Source organism: Lissotriton helveticus, chromosome 9 (assembly GCF_964261635.1).
Source record: "Lissotriton helveticus chromosome 9, aLisHel1.1, whole genome shotgun sequence".
NCBI classification, from domain to species: domain Eukaryota; kingdom Metazoa; phylum Chordata; class Amphibia; order Caudata; family Salamandridae; genus Lissotriton; species Lissotriton helveticus.
In genome coordinates, this window is record NC_136070.1 from 573,628,793 (window position 1) to 573,648,487 (window position 19,695).

Consider the following 19,695-nt stretch of genomic DNA (forward strand, 5'->3'; position numbering starts at 1 on the left):
CAGCATTAAGGACTGAGCAGTGCTGGCAGACAACCTGTCGACAACTGTTGCCAGTCGTCTAATTTTAACATCATTAAGGATTATTCCCAAAAGAGGGAACATAGCTCCAAAGACATCTCCAACCATTTCTGCATCGCCTAAATCTCTCCTTCCCCTCGATGATGTCTGGCCCTCAATGATCAATAAGTCTTGTGCATGATATATTTTGGGGAAGACAATTGCCAAGTAACATGATCCATACCAGTTGTCAGGTAGTCTCACGTAAGCATTTCTTCCACATACAAAATACACATTTGGAATTACTTGCATTCCCTTCAGGAAATCCTTAGTGTAGTACTCTAAATTAAAAGCATGTTCACAGTCAACTTCACCCACGTATACATTTTCATAATACGTTTTGGCTCGGTGAAGACATAACTTTCCTTTCTGCGCTTTATCTAAAGCTATTGGACCACTACTACCCTTTCTCTTGTGTGACTTCTCTTCCTCGGTCCAATCTAATTTCCCTTGTCCTGATTTTTTCAAAATCTTTTGTCTCCTGTAACGATCATCCACCTGCCCTATGAACTTTTTCTCGACTTCTGACACCTTACATGTCAGGTTATTTCTACGGGCATGTGAAGTATCTAAGGTAATCCAAGGAATGAAGAACTTGGCCAATCTGTCTTCACTCTTCCAGTAATCCCATTTATTCATCTGCTTATAATTCGGGACTTCTGGCAACACAGAATCATAATTGGAGAAATAGTATTCAAAACTATCTCTCTCATAAAATATACTAAGCAATAAGCTACATGTAATGCCATATGTCAGAGGGAGGTGATGATATCGAATTCCCTCATCTACAGACGCAGGCAACTGCATGCAGACGTAGCAATCCTTAACCTCCATGGCATCCACGTATTCATACAAAAGTTTAGCATAAGCATTTGACCTAAAGTCTCCTTGGGACTCGTCTACATGTAACCTGCGGGCTTCTGCAGCCAATAACGCTTTCTCTTGAGTGTTTTCCCTTTTCTCACCTGCAACAGTGGGTGTAAGTGTTACTACAGAATTCGCATCAGTTACCTTTACCTCTTCCTCATGTCCCTTTACATAAGAAATTGTTACCACTAAAGCTATTAATATTATCACTCCTACTATTAGTGTACCTATTATACATTTAGCTCTGCGGTTCGGGGTGCCGGCCTCCATTTCGTCAGACAATCTAGCTTTTCCCTTTCTCTTTGCAAAAAAAGTTCTTTTCCTCTCGTTCCTTTACAGTCTCTTTCAATCCTTTTTTGTCTTTAGAATCCACACAGCTGGAGGCTGACAGCCTTTTTCGCAAAAAGTCCTTTCACAGTTCAAAAAGACAACCCTAGCCCTTCTCCATCCACTCAAGGGGTTCCCTAAAATTCTCTGCTTCCTGGGCGCTAGGTAATCTTCTTTTCTTCTGCTTGCTTTATTTACAAAGTCCTTTAACAATCGACTATTAGATTTGTGGTTGCAGCTTCAATAGCATAGTTCAATATTTCCATGCGAAGAGTATGCTCTTCATGTGCTGTTATCGTGGTACCAAAGTCGGGGAATTTCAATTCTGTAAGAAACATGTGTTTTAACTTGCTGAGGCGGGGAGGTCTGGGGAGCACGAATGTTAGTGACCCTTCTTGTTCGACACCGGGTACCAACAGTTGTATTTCCACGGTGATAATGGGCTCAGAACTGGACACCACCACCGCTCGGATCCTCCCTGTCTCCGGTTTCACAGACATTTGTCGCCAGATATGTCCACTCAGGTGTGGAGTATCTTCTGTTAGGCACACGCACTCTTCTTGACCTTCTTCGGTCTGATGCTTCAGCGCCCTGAGCACCTTCTTCTGGGTCTGAGTCTTCTGATATCGGAGGAAGGGTTGCTTCTGGAGTTGACCTCAGGCTAGAACTTCTTCTTTGCGGCCAATTTGCTTCTCCACGTGCCCTTCTACTCCTTCTCCTTCTGGTCTGTTCTCGCTCTCTTTCAGACCTGTCAGGGTCAGACTCGTACTCCCAGCTGTCTTCTCCTTCTGTAGCGTCTTCTGTTTCGCTGTTGTACTGACCGTCCTCAGCTTGGTCAGACTCGTTCCCTGCTTCCACTGGCACCTCTACAGCTTGGCTAGCCCCCTCTATGGCTTCTTGGTCCTCAGCTGGACGTCCATCTGAGAGAGGAGCTGTTTCCAGAGGTGCTGGAACCCTTTTCGTATGCGACGCGTGTATCCAGTTGGGCAGGCCTCCCACCTTTACAGCTGTACTTGTGATCAGGATGACCTGGTAGGGCCCACGCCAACGAATATCCAAGCAGCTTCTTCTCACATGTTTCTTCACCAGGACCCAGTCCCCAGGATACAGGTCATGGCAAGGGCCCTGGCACGCTGGAACCTCTGCAGCCTGCACCTGAAGGGACACAGAACGCATGGCGTCAGACAGCCCCTTACAATAGTCCAGGATCATATCATCTGTGATATTTAACAGTGCAGTAGCTGGAATAGATGGCAGTCTCATTGCTCTCCCCATTAACACCTCATGTGGTGACAACCCTGTTCTTCTGTCTGGGGTACTACGAAGGCTCATGAGTACCAATGGCAGGGCGTCAGGCCAATTCAGGGTCGTTGAGGAGCAAACTTTCGCTATTCTGGACTTGATCGTGCCATTAATTTGTTCCACAATTCCTGAGGCTTCTGGTCGGTAACTGCAATGGAGTTTTTGGTCTATATTCAGTGCAACACAAATCATCTTCACAAGCTCGCTGTTAAAATGTGTTCCCCTATCTGATTCCAAAAAGGCCGGCACCCCGAACCGAGGGATAAGTTCTCTAAGCAGTAACTTAGCCACTGTGAGGGTGTCGCACCTACGTGTAGGGTATGCCTCAACCCATCTGGAGAACACACAAACAACCACCAGGACATAGCGGAGGCGGTTGCATCTTGGCATTTCAATGAAATCTATCTGCATTCTGTTGAATGGACCTCCAGACCTTCCTATGTGACTTAGTGCAACTGGTGTTCTTTTCCCTACATTCAGCTGCTGGCAGGTCACACAACGCTGGCACACTGCTTCTGCTGCTATTCTAAACTTAGGATTGTACCAAGTCTGTCTAAACACTCTCAGCATAGCATCTCTCCCTAAGTGTACGGGACCATGTATGAGTCTAGCCATTGGACTCACCATCTCGTTGGGCAACACTGCTCTGCCGTCTGCTGAGACCCAAAAATGAGTCTCACCCACTACACATCCTGCCTTTACCCATGTTTCCTTTTCTGAATCAGGAGCATTTTCTTGCATGGTTGACAATTCATCCCAAGTATCAACAGTTTCCAGTATCATGGCTAATTCAGTTCTCACATTTATTCCACCCACATCCACCTCTGTGAAAGAGTAACCTTGTTCTGCGCAATACCGCGCAACTTCATCAGCATATCTATTGCCTTTCGAAACAAAGTCCTCATTTTTGGTATGTGCGATGCACTTTACAACTGCGATACTTGCTGGACATTGCAATGCTTCTAACAACAAGCGCACAAACTCTCCATTGCGAATGGGAGAGCCTGAAGAAGTCATGAACCCTCTTTGAGACCATAACTGCCCGTAATCATGAACTACCCCAAACCCGTATTGGCTGTCGGTGTAGATGGTGACTCGAATTTGATTGCCTGCTAAGCAAGCACGTGTTAGGGCAATAATCTCGGCTACCTGAGCGGAGTGTACTCCTTCCAGGCACCCTGCTTCCACAACTCCTTCAATTGTACAAACAGCATAAGCTGCTCTCAACTGCCCAACTTCGTCTCTTACACATGAGCCATCGACAAAGAAAACTTCATCTGGGTCGGTCAGTGGCTCATCTACGATGTCGGGTCTGGGTTTGGTGCATAGTTCAGTCACATCGAGACAGTCATGGTCTGTATATTCATCATCATCATCAATATCATTTGGAAGTGGCATTAAGGTAGCAGGGTTCAAAACAGAGCATCTCTTGAGGGTCACGTTCTCTGCAGCAAGAATAACTTGCTCATAGCGCGTGAGCCTGCTATTGGTCAGATGCTGTGTTTTGGTCCTGGTCATCAACAGTTCAACAGAATGTGGCACGCACACCTCTAACGGGTGCCCCATAACGATATTTTCACATCTCTCAATGCTGACACCCGTTGCAGCAACGGATTTGAGACATCCGGGCAACGCTGCGGCTACTGGGTCTAAAGTAGCTGAAAAATAAGCAACTGGTCTACGGGCATTCCCATGGATTTGGACCAACACAGACAACGCACAACCTTCTCTCTCACAACAGTAAAGAAAGAATTGTTTATTGTAATCAGGCATTCCCAATGCCGGAGCACGACACAGGTCCTCTCTCAGCTGTAAGAATGCCATCAAACAGTCTTTGTCCCATGGTACCGGATCACTCACCTCCTTGTGCGTCAGTTTTTGCAAGGGCTTTGCTTTCAGTGAAAAGTTCACGATCCACTGTCGGCAATAACCCACCATCCCTAGGAACATCCTGACCTCTCTCTGTGTCTGAGGCGCGTTCATTTTCATGATCGCCTCTATCCTGTCTGGTGACACCTTTCGTTTGCCTTTCTCAATTCTGTGTCCCAAGTACTGTACTTCTGTCAGGCAGTACTGCAATTTTCCCGGGGACACCTTGTGCCCATTGGCAGCTAGGTGATTTAACAAAGCAATGGAATCTTCCCTGCAAGCTTCTTCTGTTTCTGACGCCACAAGGAGGTCGTCTATGTACTGGACCAGAACTGACTTCTGGGGCAGCACTAGACTTTCAAGATTTTTCTTCAGAAGCTGGTTAAAGATCGATGGACTCTCTGTATACCCCTGAGGGATACGACACCATGTTAGGACGCGATTTTCCAGCTTAAATGCGAAAAGAAAATGGCTATCTTCGTCCAAAGGGATCGAAAAGAAAGCCTGACAAAGATCTATCACAGTGAACCACTCAGCTTGGAATGGAATCTGAAACAGTATCACTGATGGATTCGGTACCACTGGACAACATGAAACGACTATGTTATTAATCTTTCGAAGGTCCTGCACTATCCGAAATTTCCCATTTGGTTTCTGCAGACCCATAATCGGGGAGTTACATGGACTACCCACGATTTCTTTCAGTATTCCCTGTTTAATCATGGACTCGATCACGGGTTTTATGCCTGCAATCGTTTCTGGAGTCAATTTATACTGGGGTGTTCTTGGGAACTCAGCATGCGGTTTCACTACAATTTTCACTGGGTCCACCCCTTTGACCAATCCAATCTCTTCCCCAGTGAAATCCCATACCTCTGATGCCACTGTCTCTCTCAAATCCCAGGGAAGCTCGTCCACTGTCAAAGTAGGGTACAGCTCCACACATATTCTTGAGTTTGCAACTTTGAAATCTGCATCATCATCATTAGTCAATACCTCCACTCCCTGGGGTGTACAATATATAGTACAATTCAATTTGCACAACAGGTCTCTTCCTAGCAGACACACAGGGCTTGAATCGCAAACTACAAATTGGTGCTCATCGCTGTACTTCCCTATTTTCACCTGTACCGGTTCTGTCAATTGGCTGGTTATTCTCCTGTTTGCGACCCCTACCACCTGTATGGTCTCTCCAGACATGGGCAGGTCTGGAACTGCAGCTGATCTGATCGTGGATCTAGTGGCTCCTGTGTCCACCAGAAATGTCGTAGGGCACCCTGCTACTTCTGCTTCCACATAGGGTCCCCTCTGATCTACCTCTAAGGCTGCCCCAAGGGTGCAGTCTTCTCTTTCCACTCTCTGTCCGGTTAATGGGTCCACATAATAGCATTCTTCACCTTCCACAAACAGGGGCATTTGTCTATAGGTCTTACCCATACTCCCTACTCGAGGAGGTTGCGGGAACTGGGCTCGGGGAGGAGCCCCCCCCCCTTTGAGCACCTTTCCTTGGTATGGCGTCGCCCCTCTCATAGGTGCGCTCTGGACCTCTTCCTCCTCTATCTCTTGCTCTCCGATCTCTACATTGTAAGGGCACTCGCGTTTCCAATGCCCCAACTCGTTGCACTGGTGGCACCTAGTCGTTTTCTTCAAGGTAGCTATGTCTACTCTGGGTCTAAAGGTAGTACTCTCCTCATTACCCTTGTTCTGACTGTACTGCTTCTTACCTCCTGTACCTGTCCCTTGCTGCTGTTGTTGCGGTCCCCCTTTTCCTGCTGCCTGCAATTGTACCACCATCAGCTTCTCTTTTAGTTTCTTAGCCTTGGAGTCTACCTCATCACAGCAGTACCTGGCATATCTCAGTATTTCATCTAGGGGTCTACTTTGCCAACAAATCGAGTGTTGCTGAATCATTAAACTAATATCCGGTCTCAGTCCCAGGACGAACTTGGACACAAATTGCCCTATGTCCTTTGGATCCATTACATCCAAGCCGCTATACTGTTTAAACGCCTTCAGCAATCTCTCGTAATATTCATGGACTGTCTCTTTGGGTTCCTGTCTCGTTCTGTCTATTCTGACCCAATCTATGTCTTGCATTGGCACTTTTTCTTTCAGCCAAGTCATCACTCTCTCGAATTTTGCCATCACGATCTCGGACGGCCCATTAGTCCTAGCATCTCTCTCTGGTTCCGTTGTGGGCCACTCAGCGCTAACCTTGCATGCTGTCCACAGATCTCCTGGTACTACAATGTCAAACAGCGTGTTCAGATCTATCCATAGGACTTTTGAGATCTTCACAAACCTCTCGACTTGCTTGTACCACTCCACGGGGCTCTCTCGTAACTTGGGGAAAGATGTGGTAAAAGCAGCTAAATCTCCCCTACTCCAAGGGACATGTACATAGCTCCCATTGGCAACTTCACGCAAAGGGTAAGCTTCTATTCCCTGCTGTCCTGGTGTTATACCAATCATGCTTCTTCTGCCGGTCCCTTTCTTGGACCACCTCTCTTCCCATTTATCTAGTGCCCTCCATGTCCTTATTCCAGTAATCAGTTCCCTTATGTGTGTTTTCAGCCCAATCGTTCTCCTCTCATCTAGATCTCGATCTGAGTAATGTAGCCTGTGGTTACCCTGTAATGCTTTGGTTCTTGACAAGTCCACCATATATTTGCCTGCTAGTTCGACTAACTTCTCATGGACTGCTCTCGCCTTTCGTGTGATGTCCTTTGCCATATACAGTATTTCATCCTGTTCATACATTTCCATTCTTTCTAAAGGCAGGGTACCATCTACCATGTCATCCAGATCTGACCTTAAGCTGGAGACATCAAGTCTCTTGGCTTTTATCTCAGCTCGCAATATGTCTTTTGAAGGGGGCTCACTGGTCTCCCTACCATCCCAACTTCGAGCTCTGCGTTTGGGCTCAGGAGAATTAATGGGTGGCCTCCCTTGCTCCCATCTCTCCAGGTCCCATGCTCGGCCATCCAATCTTGGAAGGTGATGGAACACGGGCCTTTTATCCCTACTCTCTCTCTGCCTACTCTCGTCTTCTTCTCTCCTCTCACCGCACATCTCTCTGTTATTTTCCCTCTGGTCGCTACACTCCCTTTGCCTCGTATCGCTCAGTATCCGATACGATCCTTCCTGGTTCCCCATATTCCCTGGGCTGCGCTCATTTCTGTCATCACAGGGACTATGGTGCGACCTCTCACAACTCCCATTCTGTTCTCTGGTGCCAGGCACACAGTGTGGACACTTAAAGCTGTTCCTGTACTCTTGCGCTCTCCTCTCCCCTTCACTGAGTATTGGGCATGCCACCCCTCCATTCCCGGGGCCCCCGTTTTCCAGGTCTGTTCTACCTCCATTTCGGGCCCAATGGGTGACTCCCCTACTCCCTCTACAGTCCCACTCCGGGCTACTCTCCCCAGCCCCGCAGTGAGTTCGTGCTCTGCTGTCCTGACTTTCCCTTTCTGCTTCTGCAGCATTGATGCACTTTTGAGCCTTCACTGCCTCATCCCACTGCTTCATGTACTCATTTAGTTCTTGAAAGGACTTTCGTCCAGATCCCCTCAGATCCATTGGCCATCTAGGGCCCCCAGGATCTCCTCCTGGGTCCCCTGCTGTGTGCATCGGGGTGCTCCACTCTCTGGGTATCGGCATCTGACTTGGGGAATTAGTGGTATCGTTCCTCCTTGCCTGCTCTGCTCTTTCTCTGTCTTTCCGTTTCCGTTCTTCCCCTCTTGCTCTCTCTTGGTCATATATCGATATTATAGGACCTATGGTAACAGGTACCTGTAGTGCATCTGGCAATGGGTAGGATGTGGCGCTTTCCGTTTCCGGCGCTCTTTGTACCACAAACCTACCGACTACCTGTTGCACCTGACTAGGCTGGAGCAACTCTTTCTTTGGCTCAGGATCCCACTCTGAACTGGGAAGCAGTCTATGCTCTCCTGCATTGCCCCCCTTTTCTCCTTCAGTATTCTCGACCTCTCCCCCTGCTCTATTATACGGGGGTGGCCTGTCTGTCAGTAATCTGTTTATCAGGCTGTCCTCTGTTTCGCTCTCGTCATCTTCTTCTATGGGGCTTTTATTTACTGGCGCCTCTAACACTGGGTACAGTTTATTTATTTCCAAATTATGCACTCTCCATCTTTTAGCATCCGCATCCCACCTGGCATCCTGTACTGCCCTTACCGAGCGTTTCACCCTTTCTTGCCGTCTGTTCATATTCCTTTCATGCGCTGCCCTAAGCCATGCTTCAAGGGCTTCAAACTGGGTTGGTCTAGGCAAGGGTCTCTTTGAGGTCATGACTGATTTCAATCGATGTAACACCTCTAATCTGAACGTCCCGTACTTCGGGAACGTCAGTTCCTCGTTTCCTTCAGTAATCTTACTCCACTCTGATATCCAAAGGATCGTATGCAACCCAACATTTACTGCCATATAACGAGCTGGCGTACCCTCCGGCGGGGCTTCTTCCCCTTCATACGATCCTCGCCTCTCTTTCTTAAACAGTGCTTTCAACCATTTAAAACACTTCATAATTATGCGCACAAAATCCAGCCTCGCTACTCTGTTTACTTCCTGATGACAATCCACCAATCCTGTCGCGGCTTTTTTTGCTTGGCCTATCACAGCGCGGTTTTTCTCCTGTCGGCCAATCACGTCGCGACCCTGTATGACGTGTTCGCTAGCTGGCCTATCACAGCGCGGTCTTTCTCCTGTCAGCCAATCACTGCGCGACACCACCTGACGTCTCTTTTCTCCGCTTCGCAGCAGCACCCCTCCTTTCTCAACTCGTCTCCCGGTTATGCATGCGTCCCATTCATACACTGAAAAATGACTACTTCCGACCAAGCGGTCACTTCTCTCGACTGTACGTCCACAGTCTATCTGTAATTGTCAACACAACTGACGAGATGTCTATCGTCTCTCTGATAGGTTACTTACACACACAGTAACTTCCGACCAGCGTCCGTTACTCACGCACTCACTCTTACGTTCCCCCTATCTCGGTCTCTCGGGTGATCAATGGTACCTCATGACCCCCTTCACACTAGTTGACAATTACTCTGGGTGTCCGATACACCCGAACCACTTAAGCTCTCCTTGAACTTAAGATTTCCACCGGTTGCGCGCGCTCACAACCTGTTCCACAGTCACTCTACAGACATTCAACTCCGCCAGACATTACAACATAGATACAATACAAAACACCGCAATCTAACACGCATAACCCTTTATACTCACTCTCTCTGATACTGCTGCTTTTTCTGTCTCACGTCATCCGGATCTTCATCTGCGGGCTGTTCTTCCGATCATCGATTTCTAGGGGCCTTGGGGTAAGCTAACCTGGCCTAGGTCACCGTCCTCAAGAAGGCAACCATCCTCTATAGCTACCAACTGAAAGGGCGAGATTTTGATCGATACCTTATATCTATTGATCCAAACCTCGATCTGGTCGACTGAACCTTTATTGCCTGTCTTGGAAGGAAACAGTACACCTATCTGCAAATTAGTTCACCCAAGAAAGGACTCTACTCTCAAAGATCACGGACAACTTCTAGGTTTCAAAAGTTTATTGTAAAGATATAATGAGCTGCAAATACAAGCATCTCAGAATGAGATTCACGAGATACACAGGTCCAATTACATACATGTGCTCTCGAAAAGCCCTCAGACGAGCAACAGAAATCACTAACACAAGTTCTAAAAATAGCAAAGCTATCAGCATAGACGCATATCTCTCCTTCATTTAGGTTGGAGGAAAACAAACACAGGTTAGGCGTCCCTACCCTGTTCTAGATGGTATCCCTACTTAACCAAATCCCAACCTAACAAAGGTGTCAGCAATGAATGACCCCCAAGGGAAGTCACCCACTCTAAGTCTCTTGGTGAAAACCTAAAGTTCTCCAGTCATGACCCCTCACTGCCTACCCATCCGCTCTCTAAAGGGTCCTCAGGTCTCTGCTCTAACTCCACCCAGGGGTGCTGTCCCTAATACAAAACAGTCAACAACATTTGAGACGCCCCTTGCGAAACGCCTCTCACGTGGTGCAACTTCAGGCTTTTTCCATGATGCTTTGTATTGGGCCTCAGACGTTAGAGTTGACCTTGCTTCTCAGTCTCTTCTCCGGCCCGCTGATACCCCTTAAACATTCCAGAACCCTCCTCCATGTCTGGGCCGTCTACTGAACAGACCTCTATTCATTCACTTATAATTGGATCCCCCCTTTCCTGTTGCAGACAGATATCTGCCGCCAAGAACCCAACTCTCATAGACTTCTAAAAAGGCTTGCAACATTTCTCAGCCCAGACATGCACGTGTAAATCACTGCTAAAACATTTCAGGCCTACAATATTTCACATTATGATTATAGCATTCAATTTCTTCATTTAATTAAAGCATGTTAAAACTCTTATTCTATTATTTAGAAAACATTACTCTAAATCATGGCCCATTAATGCAATGACCAAAAACGTTAAACAATCTGTGTCGTGAAAAGAAACACCTTCCCTTTTAGCTCCAGCTCTGGCCCTGAGGCCTACCACGTTCTGCGTTTTACCACAGACCATCTTATATGTTAACAGCTACACGACATAGATTCAAAATAATCACGTCTAATAAAATCATATAATGTCACACATTTCTGTATTAGTTCTACTTCTACTTAAATCTCTATATTAGCTATACATTTAGAATATAATTTCAGATACTATTAGCACTCATGGCATTTCTCATCATGACTTGTGCTTACTATAGGTAAGTGTGATGTACTCATACATTTATATCAGTTTGCGCTCTCTCACACATCCACAACATATACGCTCTTTTTTCAGCTATAGCAGTACCCAAGAGAACTCTTTACTTGCACCTTACAATACCCACTACACTGCAACTTTCCTATTGCACCTTTAATTCTCCTTCCTACAAAAGAACACACTAGACAGTCCCTGGCAACCTCATGCATACCACGGAGCCCCCAAGTTATAGGGTTTGTAAAGCACTGGCAACTCAACAGCACACTACCACACCACACCAACCTACACCTTAGAACAGTCAGTCAGTTAAAACTTTATTTCAGCCGTTTAGGCCATAAAAGTGCATAGCAAAAGATGGTTCCAAATATTCACACATATAATTCAATAATTATACTTCCATGATTTGTGCACAGTTAAAACTACTGTCAGACGCATGACAGGTTCGAAGTTCTAAAAACAATCATTACAGTACACAGAAAGTTGGAAAAGAAATCCTCCAAATAGTCTTCCCCTATAGTTTCTTTAAAAGTCCTCTCCTGATGCGCCACATGGCATTTAAAAAGCGAGATACCGCAAATACAATTGGAGGGTCAGTATCATATTTTAAAACTCTAAAAGCATCTGCGCAATGGACATACCCGAGGTTTTCACATATTTGGATTATCCAGCGCTTGCGAGGCGACACATAAGCAGGGCAGAAAAACAGCACATGAATTTCAGATTCAGATGTTAAATTGCAAGTTGGGCACACACTTGAAATCTCGGGAGCCCTACACCTTAGAACAATACAGTTAACAATTGACATACACCTACCACACACAAAGAACATTGCATCATAGTTATTTTACCTGACTAGTGATGCCACACAGAAAACATTCACAGGCTGGGCAATGCACCACCAATCACCCAACTCAACAAAAAAATAACCACATTTTTAGTAAATGTGTCAATCCATAAAACACACTACAAGCTATCTCTCTTTCTCTCTACCTTAATTCCTTTCCTTTCCCCCTTCACTCTTTCCTTTCCTCCTACTGGGGCAGTGGATAGGCAGGGCACCCAAGCATGCATAAGCTGAAACTGTACTACAACTAACACAGCCAGTTTGGGCTGCCACCCTGTAATGACAAAGCGTTGACGATTACATGTTATATGTTGTAAAAAAATTCAATAAAAATATTATTAAAAATAAATAAATAAGTAAAACGAAGTCAAGCAAAAGCATGTAAAAGGATCCGGTAATGTCTTAAGGAAACGGAGGGTTGGGCGACATTGTCTAAAATTCAGTTTACACATAAGAGGGAGAATGTATCTCTTTCTTTCATAAATATAAAATTTGCAAGAAAAATATGAAATTCTGGTCATTCTGCGTAGACTGCATGTCACAAGGACAAAGTAGGAGTGCATCAATCACATATGTTTTCGATGGATGACCTGGCATTAAAGGGATGTAATTTAAACAAAATCTCCAAAAAAAAGATGTTTAACAGTATCAAACTCCTTTTAAGTACAGACTGTCCAACCTAAACTTTTAAAAATGAGCTATTAATCACACACAAACAAGAAGCCATACACTACGGCTGAAAGGAAATGCCAGCACTTTAGGAAAAGATTCAGAAAGTGCCACAATGTCAAATAAACTGTAGTCAAATTTAGACAAATGCTGATCACATAACATGTAGATTCAGATGTGAGGTTCCTGGAGTGAAGTCACAATCACAGTTCAGGTTCAGGGAGTGAGTTTGAAGTCAGACATCAGGTATCTAGAGTGCTCTCACAGAAGTCAAGTTCCTGGATTGTTGTCACAGTATCCATCAGGTTCCTCGAATGAAGTCATAGTCAGATATCAGTTACCTGTAGTGAAGTAGCCACCTGGCATCAGGAAGCAAATCACAGTCAGACATCAGGTTCACGGAGTGACGTTATAGTCAGATAATAGGTACCTGGAAGGATGTCACAGTCAGAGGACGCGTCCCTTGAATGTAGTCACAGTCAGACATCAGGCTACTAAATTAAAGTAACAGTCAAATCCCAGTGTTCTGGAGTCTGGCCACAAGTATTTGAAGTCTGGGGCCAGATGTACTAAGAATGGAGTCAGTAAAAATGGTCGCATATTGCGCACCCGCTTTTACTGAACCCATTCTAGTTTTGCAAACCGAGGTGTGTACTAGGAGACCAGCTCACAAAAACTCGATTTGTAGTGGGTCGCAATTCAACCTGCCTCATGAATATTAATGAGGTATGCCTCAAATTGCGACTCATTATGAACCGCAGGGGTGGTGGCCTCCTGAAGTCAGAAGCTCACCATGTCTATGGTTGCTTTAAATAAAATATATTTTTTTAATGCAGCCCATTTCCTTAAAGGAAAACGTGATGCGTTTTCGAAAAAAAACAAAAAAACTTTTGAGTAACTTTTTTGGGGACAAAGCAGTGATCCATGGGAAAGCAGACTACTCTTAAAAAATATATTTGTCAACATTTACAATGGAGAAGGGGACCCTTTGCACACCCTCCCATTTGTGAATGGGTTATCACTACATATTTGTAGTGAGTAAGGTATTAATGTTTTGCGACCTGATTTCGGTTGCAAAACATAAATACATAAAATAAATACCAATCCAATGGGTATTTGAAAGCGCCGCCCAAAACCGCCCCTTCCAAATAAGGAATGGGTATTTGGTCGCAAACCCAAATTGCGTTTCACGAGTTGGGTTTCACACATGACTGACAGCCTTTTTGCTGTCTTGTACGACCCAATTCTGCGATTCGGACCTTTTGCGTATGCAAAAATCCTTCGTACATCTGGCCCCTTGAGTGAGATCCAAATCAGGAGTCAGGTTCTTGGTGTGACGTCGCAGTCAGACATCATGCATGTACACTGATATCACAGCCAGACGTCATTCTCCTAGAGTGAAATGGCAGTCAGGCATCATGTGCTCTTTTTAGTACCGTACTTGTACATAGGGTGCCAAGAGCGATATCACAGTCAGAAGTCAGGTTCCTGGAGTGATATCACGGTCAGACGTCATTTCTTGGAGTGATGTCACAGTCAAACATCAGGCACATGTGATGACATCACAGTCAGACATCAGCATACTGGAGTCATACCACAGTAAGACATCAGGCATGAATTTTGACAATACAATTAGACACCGGGTACTTAGAGTGATATCACAGTCAGAAGTCAGGTTCCTGGAGTGATTTCAGTCAGCCATCCATTCCTGGAGTGAAGTCCCTGTCTGACATCAAGTCCTGAAGTGATGTCACGGCAAAAAAAACAGGCATGCATGATGACGCCACAGTCAGACTGTAGGCTCCTGAAGTGATGTCATAGACACAAATTCCTGGAGCGGTGTGACAATCAGACTTTGGGCTGCAATTGATGCCTCCGATAGGGAGAAGGGGAGGCTGACACTCGAGGTTAGAGTTTCATGACCCCTCGCAGGGCACTCTCCCCTTTAGACCCAGGGGAGGGGACCCCACAGCCATTAGCGCCGAGACGCACATACCTTCCTCATGCTAGCACCTGCTCTGACACCGCCCTGGATCCTGCAGCCTGGGATACTGAGCGCCCCGTCGCCCCCGGGTACCGAGCTCCATCCGAGTCGATGCTCCAGTGAGGAGTCTCCGTTATCCGCGGGGCTCTCCTCCTTTCTCAGTGACAGGCATGGCGATGGCGATGGGTGCAGCCGCGGGACACTCAGCACATGGCCAAGCTGAGCTCTGCCATCCAGCACCGCGAGCACGCAGGGCGGGAGCGCTGAGCGAGCCCCGAAGCCAGCAAAGGATGCGCCTCCCGTGAGGCTGCTCACATTTAAAGGGACAGGAGCACGGCGAGGGCATCGCGAGAGGATCCCGACACTGGGACCCGGGGCATCCTCCAACGCACTGTACAGCGGCATCCTCGGGTGATGGGTACCGGGGCGTCCTTAAAGTCTGAGTACCACTGGCTTATCAGACACTGGGTACCACAGCATCCTCCGGCACCGGGGCCATGAAATCTTCAGACACGGTGTACCATAGACCCCCTTAGGCCCCGGGGCAATGAAATCTCCAGACACTGTGTACCACAGCCTCCTCCGGCACTGGGTACCATAAATCTTCAGATAGCGTGTACCACAACCTCCTCGGGCACCAGTACCATGGAATCTACAGACACCATATACCACATCCTCCCAGGCACTGGGCGCCATGAATTCTTCAGACAGTGTGCCACCGCCTCTTCATACACTTGGTTTCATGACATCTTCAGACACTGTGTACCAACGCCCCACCAGGCACTGGGTTTCATGAAATCTTCAGACACTGTGTACCACAGGCCCCGGGTGCCAATCAAATCTTCAGACACTGCGTACCACAGCCCCCTCAGGCCCCGGGTGCCATGAAATCTTCAGACGCTGTGTACCACAGCCTCCTCAGGCACTGGGGGGCATATTTACAATACGTGCCGCATCTCTGCATATCAGCAGGGATGCGCCACTTATTGTGCGCTATGCCTACGCCAACATGGTTGCGCTGCATTTACAATGCGGTGCACCATGGGGCAAAAACGGCACAGATGCATCACGCATCTGTGCAGTAAAAGTGTTGCATTGCTAGTTGCGTCGCAAGCACGACGCAGCTCCAGCAATGCTCGGGGGCCCTATTATTCCAATGCTGCGTCAATCCTTACGCCTGCTTCAAGCAGGCGCAGGGTTTTGACGCAGCATTGGCACCAAAATGACTGAGTGAAATCTTGTAGATTTCACTCAGCCACTTTCAGGAGGCGTTCCTGCGCCGGTACGCCCCCCCTGCGCAGGAACGCCTCCTTGTGGCGCAGCGCTTTACAACGTGACGCATCTCCCAGATGCGTCACATTGTAAATACCCCGCACCTTGGCGCATCGTTTGTGCCGCCACTGGTTCACAAAAGTGACGCAACGGCGGCGCAAAAGCAGCGCAAGGGGCTTGTAAATATGCCCCTAGGTACTACAGAACCATCAGGCACTGGGTACAGCAGCACCCTCAGACACTGGAAACCACAGCATCCTGAGACTCTGGATCCCACGGCACCATCCTACCCAGAACCACAGCGTTCTCAGACGCTGGATACCACAGAATCCCCAGCTTCCATTAGCGCTGGGTACAGCAGCATCCTCATACACTAGGTGCTAAAGCATCCCAGGCACGGGGCACCACAGCATCCTCTGACACTGCATTAACAACATCCTGCAATACTGAGTACCTCATCACTGAATACCACTGCACTGTTTGATAATGGGTATCACAGCATAGGATGGCAACGCGTACTGTGGCATCCTCAGAAACTGGGTACCAGAGGAGTCAGACAATGGGGCCGCGTAAACCTCAGGCACTGGGTACCACAGCATCCTCAGGCAGTGGATACCAAAGCGTCATCCGACACAGGCTCAATGTCTGAATGGACAGGGGCCCGTTTATCTTGAGCGGAAATTTGTCCCCTACGTCCCAACACGATCTCTTAGATCTAGTAACAATCTCCTCTTATTGGTCCCTCGTGCCAGAAAATCCAGACACGGATGTAAAGCTCTGTCCATTACTGGACCCAATCTGTGGAACAAACTCCCTCTGTCTCTGAGGCAATGCAAAGAACACCTTACATTTCGAAAACTTCTGAAAACCACATTGTTCAAAAATGAGATCTAGTTCCACTTCATGCCTCCTGCTTACCGGTTCCAAAAGCGCAGAGATACTCCAGCTGGAGTGGATTCAAGCGCTATACAAACCTACAAATAAATAAATAAATAAATAGCATTAACAGACACTAGTACAAAGCATTGTAAGGTACTTGGGGGCGGATCCCGACGTAAAACGGGATCGCCCACCATAAGGGCGGCGGTCCCGTGGGGGCCATTAGGATGCGCCCGCCACACTGGCGTGTGGATCCTGCATTTGTAACTTTCGGCGGGCACTGCTGAAAGCACCGCCTGCCGCAATGCTAAAAATGCACGTCACGCACTTCAATGCACAATGTGGCAGGCACCGTGCGGTCCCTGCCACATTGTACATTAAAGTGCAGGGGGGTACCATAGATACCCCCCATGTGCGCCCCCCCACCTCCCAGAATCCCTGGGGGCCCGCAACAGGCCCCCGCAGGAGATTCCCGCATGCCTCTCCGTTGTGGCAATGCCACCACAGAAAAGCATGTTCCCTCTGCCTTCCTAATATGGATGGCGGTGTACACCGCCACCATATAGAACCCTTTTCCACCTGGTCGACATGTCGACCGGGCGGAAAAGCGGCGGACGGTCTTTCCGTCCACCGCGGTTCCCCCCGCCATAGTAATATGGCGGGGGGAAATGGGTGGCGGGCGGGGAAAGATGTCGGCCCTTGGTGTCACAAATAACCCTGGTCAGTGAACTCCGCTCCATTTGTTGAGTTTTCCACACTCCACGGAGTATGCGGAGTTCATAAAAATGTGAATTATTTTTCCTCTATTGTGCTCATCAGCATTAAGTTGGCGAGCGAGAAAAATCCACCTCCCGGCAAGATATTTCCTTGCTCGCACTCACCAAGGTATAGTTGGCGAGTGCGAACGAGGAAAATCAACCTTCTGGCGAGATTTCTCAATGCAGGTGGTCGGATTTCTCAATGTGAGTGGTCATGGTAGGTCGAAACAACTCGCGTTGAGAGACCTTCCGTTCGCATTGAGAAAGCTGCAGCTCGAGTAGAAAATCTACTCGAGCAGCAGAAAGGAAGCTTCACCCTGTTGCGCTGCACATGGTGCGGTTCGTGATGATTTTACAGTGCGGGACAAACATTCTATGCTCAAAATCACTGCGAACGGCATGACCCTAACACACTCCGTTGCTCGCAGAACTCTGCAGAGCACAGCAGAGTTTTTTTTGTCACTTTGCGGAGTCCCGAATAGCTGAACTCCACGTACTCTGCCCATCGTTAGCCACAGCATCCTCAGCCAATAGGTATTACAGCATCATCCAAACCTGGAGACCTCAGCTTCCCTAGATCCCAGGACTGTGTATCACAGCATCCTTAGGCCCTGGATATCACAACACTCTCAAACACAGTTAACAAAGCGTCCCAAGACTTTAAGTCCCACATTATCCTCAGACACTGCGTTCCACATCTTTCTAAGACATTGTCGCATGCAGCATCCCCAGGCAGTAGGTCCCACAGCATCCCCAGACACTGGGAGTACAGATGCATCCTCAGGCACGGAGTACTACAGTATCGCCAGGCTCGGAGACTACAGCATCCTCAGACAACGGGTATTATGACATCTTACACCACTGGGAACTACAGAACTTCGGGCACTGGGTACCACAGCATCCTCAAACATTAGACCAAAAGCACCATCAGAAACCGAGTCCCACAGCAACCTCAGGCACTCGGTATTACAGCATCATCAGGCACTGGGGACCACAGCATTCCTAGACATTGGCTACTCCATCCTCTCCAGGCACTGTGCATCGTGGCATCAGTGGGCACTGAATATCACAGTAGTCCGCGTCATTGACACCGAATACAACTACATTGTCAGACAGTGGGTATCGCAGAATCGCCATGCACTGCATAACACAGCCTCATAGGGCCCTGGATACCACAGCATCCTCGGACAGTAGTACAACAGCATCGTCAGGCACTGAGAACCACAGCATTCTCAGCCACCGGCTACTAGAGCACTGCCAGGCATACGGTACAACAGCATCCTGACAGTGGCCACTATTACTCCAGGCTCTGGGCATCTCGCAACATCCGACAATGGGTACCAAAGTGTCCCCAGACACTGGGTACCACTTATCCCAGCACCATCACACTGGGTACCAAAGCGTCACCTAACATTGGATAACACAGCATTCTAAGACACTGGGCTCTAAAGCATCCTTAGCCAATGGTACCCACAACATCCTGAAACAGAGTAAATCGCAGCATCGTCAGACACTTTGTAACACTATGGCAGCAAGCACAAGGTACCACAGCATCACTAGAAACAAGATACCAAAGCAACATAATGCTGGCCACCTGTGCATTCTGACGCTTCAGGCCATAGCATCCTGACGCTAGCCAATCACAGCATCCACAGCAGAAAGCTCAGGCACTTGGAATCACAGCAATCCCAGACTTCATACAGAAACATCCTTGGCATTTATAAATGTCAAAACAGGGTACCGCAACATCTTTAAACACGGGCTACCACAACATCTAGACAATGAGTGTCAAACGTCCCTGGCACAACATGCGATATTATCCCAACATATGGATCCACAAAACCCTCGGAGGGTAGCTGTGGCAACATATCAACACTGGAAAACACAGCACCCCCAGGTGCTAGCTAAATCATCCTCAAATAGTGGTACCACAGTATTATGGCACTGAATACCACAGCATCCCGATACGGTCAACTTCAGCATCCTTAATAACACGGACCATCTGTATCCAGAAACACCATAGGAGACGCAAAACCTACGGGCCCAACCAAAAGTGATCCTGAGCCATTAACAAATGTACCAGAACCCAAGGAGCCGCAGCTACC